The sequence below is a fragment of the Lontra canadensis genome, unplaced genomic scaffold (genome assembly GCF_010015895.1).
Source record: "Lontra canadensis isolate GAN:19392208 unplaced genomic scaffold, GSC_riverotter_1.0 scaffold27, whole genome shotgun sequence".
NCBI lineage: Eukaryota > Metazoa > Chordata > Mammalia > Carnivora > Mustelidae > Lontra > Lontra canadensis.
The window spans coordinates 20,666,894-20,692,697 of NW_022631021.1; positions in this window are offsets into that span (position 1 = coordinate 20,666,894).

The window sequence follows — 25,804 nt, forward strand, 5'->3', positions numbered from 1 at the left end:
ATGCACAGTCCTTTAATTTAAACACAAATGCTGATGGGAACAATTTAGCTCCATTCTTGCCTTTGTGTCAGCTCCTGGCTCAGACAGAGGAAGGCCTTTTTTCTCATGAGCCTAACAGACTGTCTTGCATGTACAAACACAGGAACATGGGAAACATAACTCAGGCAGGCCTGCTGTGGGAGCTGCCCCTCCATGTCATATCCAAGAGCTACCATGAGAAGTACTCTTTTTTAGGGAGGGAGGAAGGCTAGGCCAAAATTCAAGTTTCAAATGGCCACTTCATTCCAGATGTGCCAAATTTTAGCAAACAAGGCCACAGATGTCAACAACTCCTTGTGTGCTGATCATCAGACCTATTATATAAAGATTTAAGAAATCAGACACAGGAAAGTTAAATCACTCACCTGAAGTCACACAGCTAGAAAGTGAGCAGCGGAGATTAACTATAGTCTTGCAATGAATTGAGAATAACTAAAACTGGATTAACATATCATCTTCATCTTGCCAAATAAGTGAGCTATGAAGATAAAATAAGGTATCCTTTGAAAAAGCCCAGCAGAGTTTCTGTTACCTGGAAGGAAAGCTAACATTATTAGCATCCACTCTTGCCTCTCTTTCTTCCTCCTTTCCGATTCCCCTTGTTCCTTGTGACTCTGCCTCTAATTCATTTTGCAGACTTCCTCTGGATTTTCTCTACCCTCAACAGAACTCTCTGGAGGTTCAACGGCACAGAGAGTGCGAGGTGCAGAAACCTCAGGAGATAAGCAAAAGGAAGATGACATTTGAATTGTATCTCTTGTCTGCCAACCTTTGGATGGTCCCCTTTGCAATAGAAAGATGTGTGTAGAGGACCTAGATTCTTCCCTGAGTTGTATACAATAGCACAAGATCATCAGTTAATGCATTATACAGCCTTAACACACTTCCTGCCATGTCTCATCTATATGCACAGAGTCACAAACTCTTTAGATATTTTATTTGATTTTAAGTAATCTCTACTCCCAATGTGGGGCTTGAACTCAAGACCTCGAGATCAAGAGTCCCTTGCTCTACCCACTGAGCCAGCCAGGCACCCCCATATACTCCTTAGCTGGTTGGTCTGAACCCTGCAGTTAGCCACTTGAGTCCTGAGGGAAGGTCAGAAAACCAGAGACGACCCTTTGTAATTCACTGTAGGATTCTAGGTAGAGGACCCTGCAGTGGGTCACACTTTGTGGGTGGATTTTTTTTTTTTTTTTTTTTTTTAGCCCTGAACGTATTCCTCAATCCTCTATAAATACTTAGAAGTCCTAACAACAATCAGACTGGCTTCTCTTACAGAAAAGATTCTTTTTAATCGGTTTCAGACTCATTTACCATTACCTTCCGAATCAGCTCTTTAATGCAATAGTCAAAAGACTGCATTTCTTTTGCTTGTGAACTGCCTGTTCTAGGAAACAGTCCTTGGTCCTTTGTGAAAATTGTGCCTCCAACTCCTATTATATTCTGTCCATCTAAGTTTAGGTAATCAAATGCACTCATTATTATTTCTTGGCCTAATGTTACTGCTTCCCCAGACTTTTCAAATGTTTTTTACCCCTCAGATTCAGTCTATTCATACTTCTTATTATTTATTAAAGTGGCATAAAATTCTCTTCAATGTCTTCTACACCTTCTTCTTCCTAATATTACTATTATATCTAAAAATAACTTATTTCTGCGACACCCGGGTGGCTTAGTCAGTAAGTGTCTGCCTTTGGCTTGAATCATGATCCCAGGGTCCTGGTCTCTCTGCTCAGCGGGGAGCCTGTTTCTCCCTCTCCCTCTGCCTGCTGCGCTCCTTGCTTGTTTCCTCTCTGTCTGTCAAATAAATAAATAAGATCTTAAAAAAAATAAAAATAACATTTCCTTTTGTTAAATACAGCAGTTCTTATTCAGTACCAAGAATGAGAAAGTACAAGCATGAAAACAAAAATTTTTAACCCAAATCCCTCTCTGCTAGTGCCCACATACAAAAACACACGTTTTCTTTTCTCATTGAATACAATTTTGTAAGCATGCCATATTTTCATGTCATTAAATATATTCCCATGCAATTTTAATGACAGTGTAATATTCTAGTATGTGGATGGATCATAATAAATTATTTAAGCCATCCCTGTTGTTAAACATTTAGGTTGGTCTTCACATTTATTATGAAAATGATGTGGTAATAAGCATTTCTTATTGCTAAATATTTTCCCTTAACTCTAATTACCCCTTAAGATAATCTCAGAGAAATGGGTCACCAGGCTGCACATTTTTAGGGCTTTTCTTACAGACTTTCTAACTTACTGCCAGTCTTGTTTTCCTAATAATGGCCAAAGCCTTCCTTCTGACTCACATGAGAAGAAGTTTATTCTGGGGTTTGGGCCTTTATATACTTAGACTTCCTCCTTAGTGTAGATTAAACACTTTTCTGACCCCCGTATTCCTTCTATTAGCTTTAGTGTTCAGATGAAGCTTGTCTTCAGGATATTTGTAGTCAAGATCGGAATGTCTCAACCTCAGCTCTACTGCTGGTCAGGACTGAGCAATCCTTGCAGTGGGAGCTGTCCTGTGCATTGGAATGTGGGTAGCAGCATCTCATTTTTCTACACTCTAAATGCCTCGAGTACTCTACCAGGGATGGCAACCAAATTTATCTCCAGACATTGCTAAATGTCCTCTGGAGTAAATACCACCCAGCTGACAACAACTAGTATAGGGGATATAGAGCTTACTGTAAGTTAACATCATCTTGAGTTGTCTGAAAAAAGACATGGTGTACTGCTCAAGGAAGGCACATGTCTTACTGCTTGACCCCAGGTCAGAGAACATCTGAATGTTGATCCAAATTTTGAGTTGCACATTTTGAGAACATCTGTAGGGTTGATCTGAATTCTGAGTTGCACATTTTGAGACATGAAAACAAAACACAGAGCTTCAAGAGTAGAGTAACTCAGCAGATGGGAAGGTACCCATAAGGTCTGGTCAGTTGTCGAGTTCATTTTGGTTTAAAGAAGATTCAGAAAGAACTATTTATTTTGTGCTACTTTGTAAAGAAGAGCCAAGTAAAAGATACAGAAAGACACATGTCAACTTAATATATACAATGGGTTGCCTCAAAAGTTAATAAGTTTCTTATCACTGTAAGTTTAAGCACATCCAGGATCAGACTGTTGCTGGAAGGAAACTCTGTGATGGAAAGAATGTAGGATCAGATGTCTTCTTGGGTTTTTGTGCTTCGAAAACACAGAACATCTCCCCGTACTGAAATCTGACTAGTGACTTTCTTAGCAGTACACAGCTTGTTGCATATACAGTATCTGCAGAAGTAACATGGGTAGCCTCACCCACCACAACCATCTTCCTGTGTGCTGCTGAACATCCAGGGCTCCTCGAATGGCTAGGCTCCTGGGGCCACCCACGCTGCTCATGGTCAGCCAACATTCATGATCTCACCATCTTACAAACCCTCCTGCACTGTGTGAAGCACTAGGCAGGAAACAGCCCCAAGTTTTCAATGGCTGTAGAAAAAGCAAGGCCCAAGCAGAAAGGTAAGCAAACTAGCTGGGGTTTCCTGGACACAGTGCATAAGGAGTATGTCCATTCCTCCCTAGCTTTTTTTGTTAAGTCAGCTAAGACAGAGCATATCAGATAAGCTTATTATAAAGGAGATCACATCTAAAGCCATAAACAAGTTCTACGTTCCTCACTCTCAGTCTAAATAGGTTTTAATAAATCTTGAGACTTATGTAAGTGCTGACATAAACTTTAAAACTATTTGGCTGTAACCAATATCACTGATGAATATGGATGCTAAGATTCTCAACAAGATCCTAGCAAACAGGATCCAACAGCACATTAAAAAGATTATCCACCATGACCAGGTGGGATTCATTCCTGGGCTACAAGGATGGTTCAACATTCGCAAATCAACCAATGTGATAGAACAAATTAATAAGAGAAGAGAGAAGAACCACATGGTCCTCTCAATTGATGCAGAAAAAGCAATTGACAAAATCCAGCATTCACTCCTCATTAAAATGCTTCAAAGTATAGGGATAGAGGGAAAATTCCTGAACTTCATAAAATCTATCTATGAAGGACCCACAGCAAATATCATCCTCAGTGGGAAAAAGCTTGCACCCTTCCCACTGAGATCAGGAACACGACAAGGATGCCCACTCTCACCACTCTTGTTCAACATAGTATTAGAAGTCCTAGCAACAGCAATCAGACAACAAAGAGAAATAAAAGGTATCCAAATTGGCAATGAGGAAGTTAAACTCTCTCTCTTCGCAGATGACAGGATTCTTTATATGGAAAACCCGAAAGACTCCACCCTCAAACTACTAGAACTCATACAACAATTCAGCAACGTGGCAGGATACAAAGTCAACGTACAGAAATCAGTGCCTTTCTTATACACTAACAATGAAAATACAGAAAGGGAAATTAGAGAATTGATTCCATTTACTATAGCACCAAGAACCATAAGATACCTGGGAATAAACCTAACCAAAGAGGTAAAGGATCTGTACTCGAGGAACTACAGAACACTCATGAAAGAAATTGAAGAAGACACAAAAAGATGGAAGACCATTCCATGCTCTTGGATTGGAAGAATAAACATTATTAAAATGTCTATACTGCCTTGAGCAATCTATACTTTTAATGCCTTTCCGATCAAAATTCCACTGGTATTTTTCAAAGAGCTGGAGCAAATAATCCAAAAATTTGCATGGAATCAGAAGAGACCCCGAATTGCTAAGGAAATGTTGAAAAACAAAAATAAAACTGGGGACATCACGTTACCTGATTTTAAGCTTTACTACAAAGCTGTGATCACCAAGACAGCATGGTACTGGCATAAAAACAGACACATAGACCAGTGGAACAGAGTAGAGAGCCCAGATATGGACCCTCAACTCTATGGTCAAATAATCTTCGACAAAACAGGAAAAAATATACAGTGGAAAAAAGACAGTCTCTTCAATAAATGGTGCTGGGAAAACTGGATAGCTATATGTAGAAGAATGAAACTCGACCATTCTCTTACACCGTACACAAAGATAAACTGAAAATGGATAAAAGACCTCAACGTGAGACAGGAATCCATCAGAATCCTAGAGGAGAATATAGGCAGTAACCTCTTCAATATCAGCCACAGCAACTTCTTTCAAGATATGTCTCCAAAGGCAAAGGAAACAAAAGTGAAAATGAACTTTTGGGACTTCATCAAAATCAAAAGCTTCTGCACAGCAAAGGAAACAGTCAAGAAAACAAAGAGGTAACCCACGGAATGGGAGAAGATATTTGCAAATGACAGTACAGACAAAATATTGCTATCCAGGATCTATAAAGAACTCCTCAAACTCAACACACACAAAACAGACAATCATATCAAAAAATGATATGAACAGAAGATATGAACAGACACTTCTCCAATGAAGACATACAAATGGCTATCAGACACATGAAAAAATGTTCATCATCACTAGCCATCAGGGAGATTCAAATTAAAACCACATTGAGATACCACCTTACACCAGTTAGAATGGCCAAAATTAGCAAGACAGGAAACAACATGTGTTGGAGGGGATGTGGAGAAAGGGGAGCCCTCTTACACTGTTGGTGGGAATGCAAGTTGGTGCAGCCACTTTGGAGAACAGTGTGGAGATTCCTCAAGAAATTAAAAATAGAGTTCCCTATGACCCTGCAATTGCACTACTGGGTATCTACCCCAAAGATACAGATGTAGTGAAAAGAAGGGCCATCTGTACCCCAATGTTTATAGCAGCAATGGCCACGGTCACCAAACTGTGGAAAGAACCAAGATGCCCTTCAACGGACGAATGGATAGGGAAGATGTGGTCCATATACACTATGGAGTATTATGCCTCCATCAGAAAGGATGAATACCCAACTTTTGTAGCAACATGGACGGGACTGGAAGAGATTATGCTGAGTGAAATAAGTCAAGCAGAGAGAGTCAATTATCATATGGTTTCACTTATTTGTGGAGCATCACAAATAGCATGGAGGACAAGGGGAGTTAGAGAGAAGGGAGTTGATGGAAATTGGAAGGGGAGGTGAACCATGAGAGACTATGGACTTTGAAAAACAATCTGAGGGTCTTGAAGGGGCGGGGGGTGGGAGGTTGGGGGATCCAGGTGGTGGGTATTGGAGAGGGCACAGATTGCATGGAGCACTGGGTGTGGTGCAAAAACAATGAATATTGTTATGCTGAAAATGAATTTAAAAAAAATAAAAAAATAAAACTATTTGGCTATAACTATGGAAAGAGCCCAATGTCCACTGACTGTTGAATGGATAAAGAAGGTGTGATACACACACACACACACATATGCACACACAATGAACATGACTTGGCCATCAAAAAGAGAAATTTTACCATTCGCGATGACATGGACAGAGCTAGAGGCTAGAGTGTTTTACGGTAGGTGAGTAAGTCAGTCAGAGAAAGACAAATACCTTATGATTTCACTCACATGTGGAACTTAAGAAACAAAACAGATGAACATATGGTGGGGGTGGAGGATGGGGGGGACGGGGGAAACAAACCAGAAGAGAAGATAGAAAAAATACTGAGGGTTGATGGAGGGATGTAGATAGGGAATGGGCTAGATGGTGACGGGTATTCAGGAGGGCACTTGTGATGAGCACTAGGTGTTGTATGTAAGTGATGAATCACTGCCTTCTACTCCTGAAACCAATATTTCACTCTATGCTAACTAACTAGAATTTAAATTAAAAAAAAAAAACTATTTGGCTTTCCTCATTAGTTTCACTGCTACACGATTATGCATCCACAGTACCTGGGGTTATAGTCATATATTTTTCTCTAGCTTTTTCATAATTTACATCATATTATTTCCAATGCAAGTATACAGTCCTTGGAGATAGTAACTTTGCCTCTCTCTTCTAATATATATGAAATTCTCCTTTACAGTATTTTTTTTTTTAAGATTAGTTGTCACCATATTTATTTGTGGATAGAGTTTCTCACCTCCTTTGAACAATATTCTCAAGCTGCTGAATGCTGGAGGGCACAGAATCAATCCATACTCGAAGACAGTGTGCACCCACCACCCACTAACTAATCTGCCTCCAACAATCTTCATATTTTAACGTGTTGGTCACAGTGCTGGGTGGCAAGCATGTCCTCAGAAAGTACTGCGGATCCATACGGACGCCCCTCCACTCTAAGATTTTCAACACTCAGCAATAAGATAAGTTCATTCCTTTTCTAAGGTTCAAAAGTTGCACCAGGTTATGAGATGAAATAATCAGTTAGTTAATCTTTTTTTTCAATCAGCAGGTAGGCACATCCTGAAATAAAGAAAACTCCATTAACTTTTGGGTCCCATTTGTTCCGTGTCTTGGCTTCCTAGCAGACTGTGAGATCCCTCCGTTCAGAGCTATTTCTTGGTTTGACTGCGCACAGTACCTAGTAGAGCATGGTGTACACACGGGCCCTTGGTGCGTGCCACTCTTAACGCCCCAAGTATGGTGGATGGTGGTTCCACGAGAGAGGACTGCTGCTCTCTGTGCCCAGTAACCTGGGAGGACAAGCTCTTCAGGTGCCCTTTCCAGAGATACGATCCTCAGATGACCAGTGGAGGAAATCTAGAGCAAGTTGTCAGGAAGCTTCATCTAGCTTTGGTACTCGGACAGTAAAGGCATGTCGCTAAGCCCTTGGTTTCCCACTGGATCCCACTGTGCCAGATGCTGTTTCTGCGCTCAAAACCCAGCTTAGCTACTTATTAGATTTGTCACTTAGGCAAATTACCCAATCTCTCAATGCCTTCGACTCATCATTTAAAAAATAATTACAGGGGCGCCTGGGTGGTTCAGTGTGTTAAGCCTCTGCCTTCGGCTCAGGTCATGGTCCCGGGGTCTGCCTGCCTCTCTGCCTACTTGTGATCTCTGTCTACCAAATAAATAAGCAAATAAATCTTTAAAAAATAAAAAATAATTACAATACTACAATACTTACAATAATTACAATAACAATAATTTCCTCATGCAGTTGTTACAAGAATTAAACAAGTTAATAGGTTTCAAGCACTTAGAATGATATCTGCTACATAATAAGCTCTTAATAATGTTAAATCCATCTATCACCTTTGATACTATACAGGAGAGAATTAATAGTGCTCTGCAATGTAAGATGTTACGATGGGACCCTCTCTATGTCATGTTTCTAACAAAGAAAATCTCTCTGCAGAAATAACTTTTCCCATTCTCGGGGTAATTGTCATGCTGACTAGGATTTGTGGTTAGGTGGCGTTATAGGATTGGCTGCCCCAGCTTTCTGCCTTAACTATACAGAAATATTGAGATTATCTACCTTCTCAGGTAGGAAGAGAGCTAATGATCTGTGAATCGAGTGCATAAATACAGAAAAGCTGATGAAAAAAATATTAAGACATGGTACCAAGATGTGCTTGATCCTGACTCCTGTGTACAGACCACTAAAAATGGCTTTCTCAGAATTGCTGACCTTCCCAGTTCACTCTTTTAAGGGGAACAACATGATGACAATGGTCTCTGCTCCCTCCTCCCATCTCTACCCAGCCTGTTTTATTTGGCGGGGGAGGGGTCACAGGCTGGTTGTCTTTTTTCTTTAAGGTTGAGTTCTTCCCTTCATTCTTTTCTGGTAGAGGGCAGAGTTCTTCCCAAGTCAATGGGGGTCCTCAGACCCACCGGGAGGCGGGGGAGGAGAAGAAGGAATTAGAACTGCTAAAATGTACCCTTAAAATCAAATAAAATTTCAACTGAATGACCTGAACTAGCAGTTTTAAGGAGCGGATGATGAGGTTCCGTATGGAGGTTGAGAAATGCAATCATCACTGAAGGATTAAAATAAATAGTGCAATGAACCTTCATCCTCCCTCTCCCCATGCCTCGACACCCCCTCCCCTTGATAAATACACAAATCTACATGGGTGCACACCATTTCAGAGGGTAATTATCCAAACTGTCTAGAACAAACAAAACAAGTGCAAATGTTATGTCCATGTTTAATGAAGACTTTGGAGTAGCTCAGTGAAGTGAAACCCATTCTGCTTCAGTCACGCTTTCCCATCCCCTGACCCCTCACACATGCAGCCAATAAGGGGCCTCATTTGAAATTCAGAGGCTCTGCTGCTGGGATTTAATAACAAAACTGGCACCTGTCACTTTCTCTATATATGGGTTGCACTCTACTGCTTTAACCATTAAAAACAACTCATCTAGGAGAAAATACAAAGCAACTGCCAAGGAATATTTACTCTCCAGGCCCACAGTGACCCCGCAAGAAGTCCTGAGGTGTGTGCAGCTAATAGCAAGGGAAAAACAACTTCTAAGAAGTTATTCATGTGATTTAATTTCCACTGTGCTTCTTTCTATTTTTATCTGCCTGTCCTAACCAAATGGTAACCTGGCACTTGGGTCTTTGCACACACAAACAGCTATCTTTCTGTGAAGAAGGTAAAACAGTCAAGTGGGTATATGGACGTATGTATGCATGTTCCTATATCCCTGGGCTTGGGGGTGTCATGGTCTCAGGGTCCTGGGATCGAGCCCTACGTTGGGCTCTCTGCTCAGCGGGGAGCCTGTTTCCCCCTCTCCCTCTGCCCGCCTCTCTACTGGTGTCTCTCTACTGGTGATCTCTCTCTGTCAAATAAATAAATAAAATCTTTTAAAAAATGCAATAATTTGTCTTTCCAAAAGTATTTTGCGTTCTAATCTATTTCAAGATCATATAGCTACATCTGCACAAGTCAGATTCCAAAATGAATGTTTACTTTCATTCTATTCTGCCCTTGTACATCAGTGAAACTAAACCCTTAATTGCTGTATATCTCCTTCACATGATACTGGATATCAGCACTTAAAAAAATTTTTGGACTAAATTGTACCTTACATCCCCTCAAGCGCCCCAAGTTATTGCATTTTTAAATGATGGTAAAGATTTTTTAATATTTCCAAATGGCAAAAACAATCTGTCCCCTCCTTCAAAACCCTCTGAGTGGCCCTCATATTCTGACCATTACGAATATCTATTTTTAAAGACTCTACTTTGTCTTCAATTTAGGTCCTTCTCTTAACCAACCCCTGGCTCAGTGGGTTAAGCCTCTGCCTTCGGCTCAGGTCATGATCTCAGGGTCCTCAGATCTAGCCCTACATCGGGCTCTACATCGGGCTCTCCGCTCAGCAGGGAGCCTGCTGCCCCCTCTCTCTCTCTCTGCCTGCCTCTCTGCCTACTTATGATCTCTCTCTCTTTCTGTCAAATAAATAAATAAAATCTTTAAAAAAAAAGGGGGGGGAGAAAATCTGGATTAGGAATATTGTCTCCAAAGGATCTCCAAATGATTCAATGAGGAATGCAACATAGTGACCTCTTTCAGAGCAGAATCTAGTTAAGAATAAAGATCAACCTGTGAAATAAGGAAGGGATCATTTCACTTATGCCTCTAATCAAGGGTTAGAATTACTGTTTTTGCCTTTTCTCCCTTCTCAATATGGACATTTAGACTAGACTGAAACCGACGACTTCATCACAACACAGGCCTAAAAATGTTTGCATTTGATCTCTTGTATAAGGAGTAGAATTATGAAAAAAAAAGAAAATTAAAGTCCATCATGATTCTTCTATGATGTAAATATTTTACAATATTATTTACCACCTTTTTAGAAACAGTGTTAGGAATCACATGAGATTATTACAGAACAGTGACAGGGAAGGAAAAAATAAAGCCCAGTTCGTATGCGGCCTGTTATGCCTTCAATATTTAAGGCCAAAAAAAAAAAAAAAAAAAGAAATGTGGCTTTTCTAGTGAATAGTTGCCTGCTTTCTATATCAGTCTTAGCTCCTTATTTGGAAAAAAAGAAGTTTCAGGTGAACCGTCATACAAAGGACAGCCTCCCATCTGGGCAAAGATAAGAGTTATGCTCTTAAATTTTCATAACAGAATGTCAACTCCTGCCTGCACATATGGTATCTCAAGCATATGGATCTTTGTTTAATCAACGACCCAGAATATAGACACTTCAGGCAGTTTTCAGGAAATTCAATCTTTAATTGCCTTTGATCCTATACTTACTACAACCTTGTTTAGAGATATCCAATATTTAGGAAAGACAGTGTAAGTAACATGTTAACACTCTCTTCCTGCAGGATCTCCACGCTCCATCCCTACACTAGATAAATCATCAGACACAAAGCTATTCAGCTCTATTGTCTTAAGAGGTTTGCAGAAAGAATTTCACTAAACCTAGTGAATAACCTGTAATATTATGCCTTCCATTGTGAAAGAAATCAAAGCATAAAGGTCCATTTAAAGACAATTTCTGGATATTAAGACAAAATGTCAGAAATGAACTCAGGTGCCCACATCCATGCCTACCCCAAACCACATTATATGGCCAAAAAGCCATTGAACCATGTATAGTAATAAAGGTTTATTTATGGAAATAACTGTGGGCATAAATATTATATTTACGATAGTGACCGAGATAACAGATACGAAGGGACACAAAGATCTATTCTTCTATAATAATGAGGCAAAGAGGAAGACATGCTATTGGTGGGTAAACAATTTTAAAGAATTCTTAAAAGATTGAAGGAAGATAGGATTGAGATATTAGAGGGGAAAAAAAACAACCAAAAAATCCACAAGAACATGCCTGTTGAAGTAGAAGTGGTTCTGGCAATGTTTCACTCTTGAGGCAACAGAGACATGAAGTGGAAGAAAACCCCGTGGCAATCATCAGAAGCATTATTTGAAAAAATCCATTCAGAGCACCTGGGCATCCTGGCTTTTATCCCTCCACAGCTTGTCATAAGTAGGTTGCAGCACGGCATTTACCCCTCAGGCCAAAGCAGAAAAGTCTGGGTACTCAGGGAAGGAAAAAGAGAGGCAGCATAGGGAGTTAGTGACATCAAGAAGGAAGAGGGAGGGGCGCCTGGGTGGCTCAGTGGGTTAAAGCCTCTGCCTTCAGCTCAGGTCCTGATCCCAGGGTCCTGGGATCGAGCCCCGTATCATCGGGCTCTCTGCTCAGCGGGGAGCCTGCTTCCCTTCCTCTTTCTCTGCCTACCTCTCTGCCTACTTGTGATCTCTGTCTGTCAAATAAATAAATAAAATCTTTAAAAAAAAAAAAGGAAGGAAGAGGGAAACACGTTACCCAGACGATAAGCTACTGGCACACTCATCACAATCTATGTCCTGCCCCTCCCCAACCAACATCTGAAAGTAAGATCTTGAATGAGGATTCACACGCATGAGTAGGCAAAAAGACATTTACAAACAAAACACAAAGATGGGAGGAGATAAGGAAGAATCACCAGATCTTTTTTTTTTTTTAAGATTTTATTTATTTGACAGAGAGTGAACCAGATCGTTGGGTTTAACCAACACCACCAAACACCAAATAAAATTAATCAAGGGTCTAACACTTGAGAAAAGTTAATAGTCCAAACTGGAAAAAAAAAAACAAAAAAATTAAGTGTTACTGATTCTCATAGAGATTAAAAAAAAACTCGTACCATCTATTAAAAAAACAAAACCCATAGCTATTTACCTAGTAAATAAATGATGCTGAAACTTTAAACACAATGAACTATATGGAGTAAATAGCAAAATGGACACAGCAAAGCTGGGAAGAAGTGGGAGAACAAAAAAACCAAACAAACAAAAAATCAAAAAATTACCCCAAAGAATAACGACTAAAAGACAGATGAAAATCATTAAATAAAATATGTATACATTGAAATTGTCAAGGAGGCCAACATCTACTTAAAACAGTTCTAAAGAGACCAGAAAGAATGGAAGTCAAGGGAGAGTACAAAGTAACAAGAAAATTTCCAGAGCTACAGAGAAATAAGATTCTATTACTGAGTAGACTCATTCTGCAGGGTAATGAGAAAATAGTTATCCTAAGCACACCTTGGAAAAATTTCATCAAAATAATTAGATGGCATATGAACAGACACTTCTCCAATGAAGACATACAAATGGCTATTGGACACATGAAAAAATGTTCATCATCACTAGCCATCAGGGAGATTCAAATTAAAACCACATTGAGATACCACCTTACACCAGTTAGAATGGCCAAAATTAGCAAGACAGGAAACAACATGTGTTGGAGAGGATGTGGAGAAAGGGGAAACCTCTTACACTGTTGGTTGGAATGCAAGTTGGTGCAGCCACTTTGGAGAACAGTGTGGAGATTCCTCAAGAAATTAAAAATAGAGCTTCCCTATGACCCTGCAATTGCACTACTGGGTATTTACCCCAAAGATACAGATGTAGTGAAAAGAAGGGCCATCTGTACCCCAATGTTTATAGCAGCAATGGCCACGGTCACCAAACTGTGGAAAGAACCAAGATGCCCTTCAACGGACGAATGGATAGGGAAGATGTGGTCCATATACACTATGAAGTATTATGCCTCCATCAGAAAGGATGAATACCCAACTTTTGTAGCAACATGGACGGGACTGGAAGAGATTATGCTGAGTGAAATAAGTCAAGCAGAGAGAGTCAATTATCATATGGTTTCACTTATTTGTGGAGCATCACAAATAGTATGGAGGACAAGGGGAGATGGAGAGAAGGGAGTTGATGGAAATTGGAAGGGGAGGTGAACCATGAGAGACTATGGACTTTGAAAAACAATCTGAGGATTTGAAGGGGCGGGGGGTGGGAGGTTGGGAGATCCAGGTGGTGGGTATTGGAGAGGGCACGGATTGCATGGAGCACTGGGTGTGGTGCAAAAATAATGAATACTGTTATGCTGAAAAATAAAAAAAATTAAAAAAAAAAGTAATTAGATGGCAGGCGCCTGGGTGGCTCAGTCGGTTAAACATCTGCCTTCGACTCAGATCATGATCCCAGGGTCCTGGGATCCAGTCCCTCATCAGGCTCCATGCTCAGTGGGAAGCCTGCTTCTGCCTCTCCCTCTGATGCTCCCCACTGCTTGTGCTCTCTTTTGCGCGCGTGCACGTGCTTTCTCTCAAATAAATAAATAAAATCTTAAAAAAAAAAAGATAATTAGAAAATCACAAAATGTTTTGACGAAAATACTGCTCTGTTCACAAAACTGAAAAAATCAGACGCATCAGCCTTCCCACTGACAACATGAGGTGCTAGGAGACAATGAAGTAATACCCTCAAAGTTAAGAAATAACATTACTTTGACCCAAAATCTTATGTCTAAACTAACATTCAAGTGCAAGAGTGAAAGAAATGTACTGTTTGCAGAAGCTCTTTTTAATAGAAGTTACAGATAGTCACATCCCATTACAACAAAAGTATAGATAAAGTGATATAGGACATTCATAGTTAAGTCTGAATAATTCTACATGCATAATGTAAAGAAATAATCTGAAATCAAAATCTTGAGTGATCTCAATACAGGAGACAGTGGGGAGGGGAGAGATGAAAACATGCTAAGCTTTTTGTCATCTTCAAAGGAGAAAGCATACTGATTAATACTAAATAATGACAAAAAACTTAAATAAATGTATTAAAAACAGAATTCTGGAAGTAGAAGGAAAATAAATAAATAAAAATAATTAAATCACTCCCACAATAGACAGTGTCAGGAGGGAAGGAGGAAGGAAGAGCAGGGGAAAGAGTAAGGAAAAGATGATTACATAGCAAATTAACAAAGACGGTAAGGTCAAGTCCAAGGACAGCAATGATCACACCTTTCTGAACTTATTATTCTATTAAAAGGGAAAACACAATATATAGGGTTTACAGAAAGTACATACAGTACATACAGAAAGTACATACAGTACATACAAAGTACCTACAGAAAGTACACAACTAGTATAAGCATTTAGAACAGAAAGGAATAAAAATTAACTCCAAATTAGAATACAAGTGTGTAAGGTAGAATACCAGCAGCACCCATAAAGAAAAAAAGGTATTTAATTTCTAGGACATTCTAATCAAAAAACCGAGAAGAGGTACAGAGAAACCAACAAATAGAAAATGGGTGAAGTGGGGGTGCTTGGGTGGCTCAGTCATTAAGCCTCTGCCTTTAGCTCCCATCATGATTCCAGGTACTAGGACCAAGTTCGACGTCAGGCTCCTTGCACGGCAGGGAGCCTACTTCTCCCTCTGCCTGCTGCTCCCCCTGCTTGTGTATGCTCTCTCTCTCTGTCTCTGACAAATAAATAAATAAAATCTTAAAGAAAGAAAGAAAGAAAGAAAGAAAGAAAGAAAGAAAGAAAGAAAGAAAGAAAGAAAGAAAGGAAGAAAGAAAGAAAATGGGCAATGTATGTGAACATCATGTCTTAAAATTTTCGTAAGTAAAACTGATCAACCTCACTCACAAATACAATTGTGCAAGATTTAAAATGTCATAAGATTTGCACCCATTAAATTGTTAAAGCAAAAAATTCTGCGAAAGAAAAACAGTAAACAACCTAAATGTTCATCAGGTAGGGAGCTATTAGATTATATAGTACATCTATACTACAAAATCATAAAAAGAATTATAAAAAATAAGGTACATCTCTGCATAGTGACACAATAAAAATTTCCAATAAATATGTTAGTCCAAAAATCAAATTTTAGAAGATAGTTTTAACCCCATGAATTTACACCAAGAAGAAGAAAATCTGTGTGGGTGTATGTATGTGTCTGTGGAGGGGTGTACAAATAGAAATTTAAAAAGGACTATAAGGAGGAGTGCCTGGGTGGCTCAGTGGGTTAAAGCCTCTACCTTCGGCTCAAGTCCTGATCCCAGGGTCCTGGGATTGAGCCCCACATCAGGCTCTCTGCTCAGTGGGGAGCCTGCTTCCTCCTCTCTCTCTGCCTGCCTCTCTGCCTATTTGTGATCTCTATCAAATAAATAAATAAAATCTTAAAAAAAAATGACTATAAGGAAACACAGTAAGTAGTAACAATAGTTCCTTCTGCGGAAGAAAGTAGGATAGTGAGGGTGGAACAGGACCAGGAAAATGGCAGACTGTTATTTTATATCATATACCTCTGTATTATTTGAATCTTTTCTGACAAGAATGTGTTTATGCATGGACTTCTGTAATTACACAGGGGTATATGATGTAAAACTGTGGTTGAAGACATCTACAACTTTTTCTCTTATTCATTGAGCAAACATTTACTGAGCACCTATTATAGTCAGTTTCTATCATGTTCAGACTTTGACACGTATGGAGTGCAAAACTGAGTCAGTTCCAACCCTACAAAATAAAGGAACTGTAGATGTTATACGCATTCAAACAAGTTTATTACGGGGGTGGGAGGAGGTATAATGCAAAACGATGTGGATGCCAGTAATAGACCGAAGGAAATATGAGATTAGAGGTAAAATCAGTGGTGGGATTATTCCAGTGCAAATTTTAAGTTAATAGGATCTTACCTCTTCAAACAACCACACTCATACACACATGTATGTGCACACACAATGATGCAGTGACGAAACCCTCAGTTTTGACCTTTCTCTGTTCTTGTACTCAAATGATCACAAGTCAGAAGAGCTGGAAAACAGAGCAATGCATGCTAACTCCTGACTGTGACAAAACTTGGTCACATATAATACAATTTTATTATTTTCTTCGCTGAAACGTATTTGGCCTCCCATAACTTACTTTCCCCACTTAAATACCCACTTACATGCTCACTGCCTGCACTATGACGTGCATTGTCATTTGGAGAAAAGTAATACGTAAGTAGAAGTGGCATCCAGCATCTCGTGCAGGGTCCGTAGGTACCCAGCTGTGACACACGGAGAAGGTATGAAGTTACACTGGAAAGACTGCAGCGGACTCAGTATATGACAACAGGGGCAGCCAAAGCCATAGAGAGTCCAGTGGCAATCAGAAAATAATACAGTAGAACACATACCTTTGGTTCCTAAGGCTCTAATACTGTGTTGAAGTTACAAGATCTTGTATTTATACACTATTTGGGTTTAAAGTTGGTATATTATAATGAATAATTTAATAAAGCTACAGCCTAAATGCAAAGGGGGAAAAAAACCAAAATGTAATTATAAGCTTGTGAAATGCCTTCCACAACAGCAAGAAGTCTTAAGGGCAAGTGGATTTAATAGATTCAATGACTCGCATATCATAATAATTCAAATTTGATTTTCTTTCTTCTGCTTTTCTAGCCTCAAAAATATTGCTTATTATTTCATTAAATTTCATCAATGCTGAATTCTGATGGTAGAATAATACCATAAATTTGAGTTGAGGATTTACTTTTACCATTAGTCTTTATATATCAACGGATGATTTTTTTTCTCCAAATTAAGATCTTCCATTATTTAGAGTTGATTATGTAAAAGGAGCCACTAAAAAATAAAAATTATAAATTTAATAAAAGTGTATCATAGTTACCTGGCACATTCCAGCAACTGAGAATTTGGGGTATTTAATTGTATTGAATAAGGAATCAAGAAAGCCCTGTTGCTTTTAACGTATTTGGAAAATCTTTTAAAAGTCCACCCATCTGTCCTTCTTCTTAATAACCAGAATTAAATTTCTTGCCAATTAAGAGTAATATTCCTTAAATGTACCATGGCTAGAAAAACCACAGTTGGCAAGATCAAGGCTCATTTTAAAAATAGGGGGTTAGGATTAAAACATCAAGATTAACGTTGAATGCATGTGTATGTATTTAAAAAAGAAAACAAATTTTTGGACGTAAATGTATACAAAAACCCCCCAGAAATGCCAGATAACTCCTTTCATAAATTACTTTCTTATGTAATTCAAGAAACATTCCTGAAGAACAGATTTTCTCTTCAAAACTATACCTCTTTTTAAATTCTTCCATCCAGAACCTAATGACCTGAAATTTGAAATCTTTTACACATTGCATTCTTCCCTGATTTATTTTTCAAAATCTCAATAACACGCTTTGCAACCACTTGACCTTTTAACAGATTATCAAACTGCCCAAAGGATGCGGAATCAGATGCATAAAAAAGCAGATTTATTTCTAAATTTGGCATTTATTTCTACTTCAAGCCTTCACAAATGGAAGCTCAATTTCCATCAGGGATTTCAGTCTCTCCTTGTTCCAGAGTCATAAAAAAATTCAAAAGCATTCAAAGAGGCATCTGGCCTATGGCGTATCCTCTGTCCACATTGGCTTACTCTGCTAGACCCACATCTCCATTCACCATGAGGCTATCGATCCACAGAGGATCTATAGATCCTTCCTTGTTCCAGAGCTCATGGTCTCTTCAGGTGCTACTCTGGGCATTTGGAAAATGCTGATCTTGGAATGTGGGAAACTCCTCTTTGTGCTCCCAAGCACACAGAAAGATTCTGCTGCTCTAGAGTTTGGGACACCACAGAAAATTCTGAATCACCTGTCTATCGAGATAACCATATATACGTTTCTTCTGCTCTCCCATCTGGCTGGAAATGGAGAAAGTGTAATGTTTTCCACCTCTGCAGATCCCACTCTGGAATTGGGTGTAATTTTTCCCAGATCCTCAAATATGTCTAGGGGTTTTAGCATTACCTTGCACTTAGATTTGCCCTGGATGGTGTGGGCAAGGACCCTGTCAGGAACCTACTACTCTATCAACTCTCTTCACTACTACTCGGAATTTCCCCCTACCAAAGGATATTCTCTACTATTGAACATGGGAAACATTCCCTCTGTCATCAGAGATTTTTCCACATCTTTTGCCTTGTAATTATTAAGCAGGCAAGATGGTCTGCTCATTCCTTTGTCATGGGAAATTCCTAGTATAGCCTCCAGGCTTTTGTTTTCAGAAACCTCAGCCCACTGAGGGAAGTAAGTTTTAAAGAGAAAGGAGGGGAGCCTTGGGGGGCTCAGTCATTTGGGCATCTGCCTTCAGCTCAGGTCGTGATTTTGGGTTCCTGGGATGGATCCCTGCATTGGGTTCCCTGCTCAGCAGAGAGCCTGCTTCTCTCTCCCTCTGCTGCTTCCTCTGCTTGTGCGCTTGCTGCTCCCTCTCCCTCTCTCTGTCAAATAAATAATCTTCAAAAAGAAAGAGAGAAAGGAATTTCTCCTGAAATAAAAATATATTCTTCACATCCTCTCCAATACACGTTGTTTCCTGTCTTGCTAATTTGGGCCATTCTAACTGGTGTAAGGTGGTATCTCAATGTGGTTTTAATTTGAATCTCCCTGATGGCTAGTGATGATGAACATTTTTTCATGTGTCTAATAGCCATTTGTATGTCTTCATCGGAGAAGTGTCTGTTCATGTCTTCTGCCCATTTTTTGACATGATTATCTGTTTTGTGTGTGTTGAGTTTGAGAAGTTCTTTATAGGTCCTGAATATCAGCCTTTTGTCTGTACTGTCATTTGCAAGTATCTTCTCCCATTCCGTGGGTTGCCTCTTTGTTTTCTTGACTGTTTCCTTTGCTGTGCAGAAGCTTTTGATTTTGATGAAGTCCCAAAAGTTCATTTTTGCTTTTGTTTCCTTTGCCTTTGGAGACATATCTTGAAAGAAATTGCTGTGACTGATATCGAAGAGGTTACTATGTTCTCCTCTAGGATTCTGATGGATTCCTGTCTCACGTTGAGGTCTTTTATCCATTTCAAGTTAATCTTTGTGTACAGTGTAAGAGAATGGTTGAGTTTCATTCTTCTACATATAGCTATCCAATTTTCCCAGCACCATGTATTGAAGAGACTGTCTTTTTTCCACTGGATATTTTTTCCTGCTTTGTTGAAGATTATTTGACCATAGAGTTGAAGGTCCATATCTGGTATTTACCCCAAAGATACAGATGTAGTGAAAAGAAGGGCCATCTGTACCCCAATGTTCATAGCAGCAATGGCCATGGTCGCCAAACTGTGGAAAGAACCAAGATGCCCTTCAACGGACAAATGGATAAGGAAGATGTGGTCCATATACACCACGGAGTATTATGCCTCCATCAGAAAGGATGAATACCCAACTTTTGCATCAACATGGATGGGGACTGAAAGAGATTATGCTGAGTGAAATAAGTCAAGCAGAGAGAGTCAATTATCATATGGTTTCACTTATTTGTGGAGCATAAGAAATAACGCGGAGGACATGGGGAGATGGAGAGGAGAAGGGAGTTGAGGGAAATTGGAGGGGGAGATGAACGATGAGAGACTACAGACTCTGAAAAACAATCTGAGGGTTTTGAAGGGGCGGGAGGTGGGAGGTAGGGGGAGCCAGGTGGTGGGTATTATGGAGGGCACGTATTGCATGGAGCACTGGGTGTGGTGCATAAACAATGAATTCTGTTACACTGAAAAGAAATTAAATAAAAAAAATATATAAAATATATATATAAATAAAATATAAAATATATATTATATATAATATATATAAATAAAATATAAATATATATATTCTTGGGGTTTCTGAAAAGACAGAAACAGATATGCTGGGAAGCCCCCCAAACAATGGAGATCTGTATCCCTCAAAGTCTCATAGGTAGGCAAGCATAATATCCTAGATATCACACCAATTTCCAGTGGCCCAGGTATGGTATGGAAGGACCTGAGAGGTGGGCCTGGTGTGATATGTATAATCAGTCTGCTACCTGTAACTCTAAGCCAGGTTGGAAATTAAGAGAAATGCTCATTCTCTAAACTCCAGGAATAATAATTAGTTTAGTTGTAGATGAGTTACGGTTTAGACACCTATGGAAGATACAGGCGTGTAGCAGGATGCTGGAAGGGCTCCAGAGTGACCTGGGCCAGAGATCTCCTATTTGCCAGCCTGCTCTCAGTAATGTAGGTGGATGAGGTTACCTAGGGAATGAAAAGAGGAGAGGCAACAAGAAAACAGAGGCACACTGATGTTTGATGAGAAAAGGGAAAGAGGAGGTCCGGAAAGGGAATGAGATTGGTGGGAGAGGAGAAAGGGGAGCCCAGAGGCAAGGTATAGAGGCTTTCAGGAAGGAGGAATCACCAATCTGCTTGAATGTAGGAACCTTTTCAGTAGCGCAGTGGCAGAGGAAACCAAACCGCAGAACATTGTGATGCACTAGTGTTATCCCAAGCATACATCTGAGAATATGTTTCTAAAGCTACGGTATATCTAAATAAGAGAGGTAAAGTAAGAGGTCATTTTGGCATTCTCTTACCCAATATGCCTTCCCTGGTCCCCAAAGGCTAAGAGCTATCCATCTTGAGCTTCCTTATCCGTTCATTTATCCATCCATTCAGTCAGCCAGTGGGTCAAACACTCACTGATTGTTCAGGTTTCCTTAAAATGGGTATGTGTTCTAAACATTGTGCTTAGCACTTGAGTTTAAAAATTTACGGGACTTCTCCTCAAGGAGACTGAAAAAGTAAATGTGAAATATATGAAAATAACGTTGTACACATACGGACATATCCATAATGCCAAAGGGGACCCCAAGAAAGAAAGACTCCACTTGGAGGGATTATTAACATTTGAACAATCTGCAGCTAGAATCAGCTGCCTTATTCACTAATCCTTCCATTCATCTCTTCAAACCAATATGTAGTAAGTACTACCATGCTTAAGGCATTTCATTGGAGCTGGGATTACAGTAGTGAATAAGACAGACAGGACCTTATCTTCACAGTTTATGAGCAAAGCATTCTCATGACATAAACTTGGTGGTTCCTACCTACCCTGGGGCAAACAGGTAATTATTTGTTTAAAAGTTTGCTTCTTTTCAAAATATGAGGGGCACCTGGGTGGCTCAGTGGGTTAAAGCCTCTGCCTTTGGCTCAGGTCATGATCCCAGGATCCTGGGATCGAACCCCACATCGGGCTCTCTGCCCAGCAGGGAGCCTGCTTCCTTTCCTCTCTCTCTGTCTGCCTCTCTGCCTACTTGTGATCTCTGTCTGTCAAATAAATAAATAAAATCTTTAAAAAAAATGAACATCAAATAAGAATGAATGGAAAGCACGCTCAAGAGACCTGTTTATTAGCAAAGAATGTGACCATTAATATAGAGGTTTTCCATTTATTTTGGTTGTCCAGACACTTTTATTATTCAGGCCCATACTCTCAGGTAGCTTTTAGATACAAAGCATATGTTTGGACACTCACAAAAACTCTCTACTCCATGGTCCATTTTAAGTGTTCCACAGCCAGAAAGGCAAGAACAGTGATTTCATCCATCTCTAATTCAGAGAACCCAAGCAATGTGAAAAATGAGGCAGATATAAATTCATGAAATTTACCAGAAACATGAAAAAAAGAAACCTATAAAATAGAAATAGATATTTTAAGTTGCTAGTGATATTTTCTCAGCATTTTGAAGATACTATCTCACCACCTTCTGGCTTCTACTTATGGCTATTATCAAACCAACTGTCAAATTAGCTGCCAATTTACCTAGGAGGGATAGCATGACTGCTCTGAAGTTCTCTTTGGTATTTTGTTATTGTCCTTCTTCAGCTTGTTTAAGAGTAGACTTCACTTTATGATCCACTGGACCTCTTGAATCTGAGAACTTTCTATCAGTTTTTAAAAATGTTCAGCAATTGTCTCTCAAAATGGAATGAATAATTCACAGGGATAAAAGGTACAGTGCAGGGAATATAGTCAATGATATTGTAAAGGCATTGTACGGTGATGGTTGGTAGCTACACTTATGAGTACAGTACAATGTACAGACATGTTGAATCGTTATGTTGTGTGTGTGTGAAACTAATCTAACATTGCAAGTCAACTACCCTCTCACAACAAAAAAAAATTAAATATCGTCTCTCTTCCATTCTTTTAGATCTCCTAGGTGTCAGTTTGACTTTTTACTTTAAAAAGTAAAGTAAAAATTCTCTTAATCCCTCATTTATATTTTGTATCATTTTATCTTTCTGTTCTGCTTTCTGTGGAATTTCTTCACCTCTACTTCTGGATAACTAATTATCTTTTTAGCACTGTCTAATCCAGAGAACAGCAAATTATGGCCCAAATCTGGCCCCCAACCTATTTTTGTAGAGCCTGAGAGCTGAGAATGGTTTTCACACATTGAAAAGATTATAAAAATCAAAAAACAAACAAGAAGAAGATTGTGAGACAAAGAACAATAACACAAAAAAAGAAGGAGGAGGAGAAGAAGGAGAAATGAGACAAGGGAAAATAAAAGAAAAAAGTCTGGCCCTTTACAGAAAAAAGTTTGCTTACCCCTGACCTAATCTGCTCTTGAAACTTTCCATAAAATATTTTAATTTTACTTTCATCTATTTTGTTTATTTACAAGTTGACTATTATTTGCTTTAACTCTTGCTTCTGATTCACATTGTTGGTTCACTTTTGTAAGACTTTAATAATTTTTTTAATGTTACATTAATCCCAAAATGTTACTATCTAAAGACTTTTGGATCTGGTTCTCTAGTGCTTGTTGTTTCTGCTGACTTTCACTCAAGGTGTTTGTTTGTTTGTTTGTTCTTCCTCCTAACTTTGTTACTTTTCTATTGTGAGCCCATAATCATTATTACTCTATCTCAGCAAGTCTTTTAAAGCTGGACTGAAAGTGTTTTCCTCCAGAGAGGATATTGTTTGTTTCTGTAGGCTCTTAAAGGCGCTCCCTACCTAGGTACACTTTAAAAATAATTCTCAACTTACACTTTTTGTTTCAAGTATCACATAAGTATGGGCTTTTGGCCGTAAATTCTCCACAAAGGATTTTTCTTCTCTACCCAAGTCAAAACTGAGGCAATCAATTTTCTTGCACTCTGTAACTGTGAAGTACATCTTTTTCCATTTCATTTCCCTGAAGGGTGTAGATTTTTCTGGATCACATAAGACTTCAGACAGGGGAAGAAATGGTAACCTTTCATTGTACTTCTCATCTCTTGGATGTCTCAGAGCTTTACCTTTGCCACCCTCACTCCCAGGCAGTCATTGAAACCTAAGCTTTAGGCTTCCTAGTATCAGTAGACATCTCTGCTCAGTGACTTCTATGCTCACTAATTTCCCTGGACTCCTGATCCTGCTTCTTAGGGCACTTATTTAAAAGAGGACCTAAAACTATTTACTCTGGGATTCTTAGATATTTTATGGTGGAAAGTTTTCACAATTCTAGCTTATTATATCTGTTAGTAAGTGAACCTTACAAATACATTTATAATAAATTAGTAAGCTATTTAATGTATTAGGAAGTTTCTGTCACTTTAAAACTTTCCATAACCAAAGACATATGTATGTCATAATATATGTATATAGTCATGTAATATATGTGTATATATATGTAAATACACACACACATATATATGTAAATTCATACTAGATATGAATTTACCAGTATCTATAGAAACAACTAATTTACCTTGCTGATTTTGAAGCTATTATCTCTCGGTTTTTAATCAACTCTGTTATATATATAGTGTTTATAATATCAGGGCTACCATTCTACTAAATATATTTCTCTTTTACCAATTTTGCTTCCTGTTATATTGCACCAAAAGGGGACTCACAAGGGAGGGGGTGGGATCTAAAAGTCTGGGGGAAGAAACACAACTTGCCTGCCATTCTTATCGGTGTGGTCCCAGAACAGGCACTTAGTTTGATAACATGGGAGCTTTTTCTAACTTCTTTTGACACTCCCTGAAATGGACCATCACTTGGCCTCACAAGTATTACATCATCAAGCCAGTGACCCCCTCCTCAGAAGTCTGAGAACAAGCTCCACTGGACCCCTTCGGAGCTCCTGAACAGGCAGAAATCCCTTTTCAGAAATCTGAATCCCCAACTGAAGTGCCTCTCCTTGGAGTTTATTGCTTCTAATAATTCCAATCTCTTTACTCTGTTCCCCCAGATCTAGGAGTGAGAGCTGATCCCTGTGGTTCTTCTATCTGCATTACCTCACTGTTGTTACTTTATTTTCTCAGTTCCCCAACCCTTGTTTAACACTTTGCTATATTAAATTCTCTCTGTTGATGTATCTGTTTCTGTTTTCCTGACAACATCTCCATGAATAAGTGTTCAGTTAATAACCTGTCTTCAGAAATTCCCAAATGACTAAGACAATACAGGAGCGGTACTATTCAGCAGGCTTTTGACAATATAACTGTACTGGTTGACTTCTTCCAACATCTGTACTGATTTGTCAGTGTCAAAGACATAATGGCTACTAAATATTTTGAATATCAACCATGACTGTCACTGCAGACACTGAAATAGTCCCTTTGATATTTAGTATTGCTGATGTCTGAGATTTAATTTGTAGATACCTCACTTGCCTGGAAATGTTACTGGCAGACCAAAGCCTGCTATGGTAGGGTTAAAGAGTGGCCAAGAACATTCTTGGGCTCACTTTCTTTTCATTTGATACCATATAACACAGGCCAAAGGAAAGTACTGACTCAACCAGTCACCGTACTGTTTGCTTAATTCCAGTTTTATTTGAACATGCACATCTCTTACTGCACCAAATATTGATTCTGTGTTTCTAACTCATCAGATAAGTCCAATCGTATCCATGCTCCAAATAAGGATGCACCCCTGCTGTGGTACTGATAGAGCTGAGGGAAATGGTGGAGAGCACAGGATCAGGAGTGTGAAATGTGACTAAGACATATCTTCTTGGTCAGAAAGATAACACTGAATTGAATGTATCTAGTTGTTTATGAGGACACCTTGTGGGTTCCTAGAGGTCAAGGCTTCCCTAAGCTCTGTCATTTGCCAGACAAGAGCCCTGCTGGACATCTTCAACATGGACCAAATTGTGAAACCTTACATTTGTCAATGGAAAATCTTCCAAAAGAAAGAAAATCTTCCAAAAGAACTTATACCGCCTCCTATAGACTTGATATATGTATAGAATAGGTGTGTTTTGTTCCAAATCAGTGCCCA